The sequence below is a fragment of the Octopus bimaculoides genome, chromosome 6 (assembly GCF_046866305.1).
Source record: "Octopus bimaculoides isolate indiv1 chromosome 6, ASM4686630v1, whole genome shotgun sequence".
NCBI lineage: Eukaryota > Metazoa > Mollusca > Cephalopoda > Octopoda > Octopodidae > Octopus > Octopus bimaculoides.
The window spans coordinates 91,576,629-91,579,479 of record NC_142933.1 but is presented as its reverse complement, the minus strand read 5'-3'; positions in this window follow the sequence as shown (position 1 = coordinate 91,579,479).

The window sequence follows — 2,851 nt, the reverse complement described above, 5'->3', positions numbered from 1 at the left end:
TGTTATTTACACCACCTGTCCTCGTCTGTTGTTATTATTTGTATATTCTCCCTCCTGTATATATATATATATATATATATATATATATATATATATATATATATATATATATATATATATATATATATATATATATATATATATATATATATATATATATTTATCTATCTATCTATCTATCTATCTATCTATCTATCTATCTGTCTGTTTGTCTCTGTTTGTCTGTCTGTCTGTCTGTCTGTCTATCTGTCTGTCTGCCTGTCTGTTTGTCTGTCTGTCTGTCTATCTATCTATCTATCTATCTATATGTATACCTACTTACAATCACACAAACTCACTTGAACAATGTGAGCATGTTACGAACGGTTTCATGCTGAACTTTAGCAAATTATTCCACCGTAGGTGAAATATCGCCTACATATTTGTTAGATTGAATAGATCCATATATTAATGTAGTACATCTACCTGTCTATGAACAATGTGAACAGCGATGCATTCCTCGAAGAGAATACAGTCATAATATACCTTTCCTAACTCTTCTTTTCTTGTGAAGTAAATGATTTCATGCAATGTAATGAAATAAATACGTACTAACGCCGTAAGAGATCCTGCCAGCTTCATACAAATAGTAACGACTTTATTGCTGAAGTGAAAGAAACAACGAAGAATCATGAAAGAAAATTTAATTAAATATATGCATAAAGATGATATATATATGTATATATATATATATATATATATATATATATATATATATATATATATATATATATATATATATATATATATATATATATATATATATATAACAAACATGCATACGTACATACATATATTTGTATTGTTTGTGTGGAAGACGTCACGCATGTGATTTGTAGCTGTCTTAAAATGACGTCACGGTACTACCTCCCTATGTGCACACACACACACACGTATATATGATATACAAGTATGTCATCTGAGTCTGAACGAATCCTGGATCGTGCACAATGCGATATACAAACCTGTCTGATTCCAGCTCTATGCCAGCATGAAACTTGAAGTGGCTCATATATAACTCCTGTATTTATCAAATGGAGTGAATATAACAGCGCCGTTACAAAAAAGAAAATAGACCTGTTCGTTTAGAATGTTATATATGAACCCCAAACCGAAAAGTCTAGAACACAGAGAGAATATAGACCACTAATTGTCTGGCATGGAGTACTAGCAAGTTTACCCCACCACCCAGCAATAAATGTAGGTAATGCAAAACCACAACAGAAGACACTAACAACATTGTTGCTATATGTAGAACAATTCCTTCCATATGCTAAACTCTTATAAAGCATGTATAATAGCCAGAACCATCATGAATAGCGTGACAAAGAAAAATGAACAAAGAAAGATGAACATATTGAAGCGAACGGATCTGAAAAATTTTGGTCGAACTTAAGAATGAAAGCTGTAACCAAATTTAGCTGAAGCTGTTGGGAGAATTTTACAATAGAAAGAGCATGTGGCAACAGTAATAGTCTGAAACAACCTTCTTTATTTGTTATATTCCATTAATATAGCTGTCTTAATATCGTAAATTGTCCATAAAATAACTTTCGAAATCAATAGCATAATATGCAAAAATATTTACAGCTGTCCAAAAATGCGTTAACCGAAATAAATTTAAGGTGATTTAATCTGCAACTATATTCTTCTAAAAAAAAAAAAAAAAAAAAACAGAATCGAAACGATCTCAGTACACAAGTTTATCAAAATAAATATCGTCTTTGTAAAATAATAATCTTAAGAACTATAAACTAGTCTGTATATATATTACATGTCAAACCTTATAAAAAGATTAACAACCGTTGTGACCTTTGTATTTCAGAGAAAATGAATACACTATTTCATAAATGTTCCATCTTGAACGAACGTTCAGGACTAATGTTTACTTGTCGCCATAAATCAAAATATTTTGTATTACCTAACGACTGAAAAACTTACGGTCGCGTCATTTCTTCAGATAACGTGAATAAATATTCGTTATTTTTTTTTTTGACGCTATTTATCAAGGAGGGAAATGAATGAACCACAGATAACTGTACACAATGACGTTCAGACTATATCGAATAATTTTACATTGTTGATGCGTTTATTCAATGATTGTTGTAGTTTGTAGCGTATATAAATACAAAGTTGTGTCAGTTATTATTTTGATTGCATGCAAATCAGTAAAACGTGAAACTACTAAACACAATCTATGCAATTTTAACTACTCTCTCTATATAAACATTATCAGTGTCACATACATAGCGTATATATGTTTTGGTTTATACGCCGATTAGTTGCGAGATATCAACTTGGTAAACCTACCTTCTTGATGACAAGTGTTACAAGATACCGAATGCCTCAGACCAGGCCGCCAGATGAACGAGAACGGTCGATACCGATATTTCACTGTCTTTCAGCTCTTCAGTACCGTACACACGACTCACCTCAAAAGGGACCGAATCGTTTGTCTGAGATATATATGCAAATAGGGTGATGTTTATTTACTGATGTGCTATGGTGTAGCACAGGTGAAATAAAATTAAATTTTGAATTAAAACAGTTCTAATAATGTAAACACTATCAGTGTCACATGCATAGCATGTATCACATACATAGCATGTGCAACATGCATTGTATGAGTTTTATTTATACGCCCATTAGTTGCGGTATATCATCCTGCAAAACGTCCCCTCACGATGCTGAGTGTTAAAAAAGAATGAATTTCTCAGACTAGGTGGACAATTCGTTCTTGTATGTTTTGAGTTTTTTTACACTGCTAAATTGTTCACTCATTCGTGCATCAAACTTCCTCAGTATTCATATA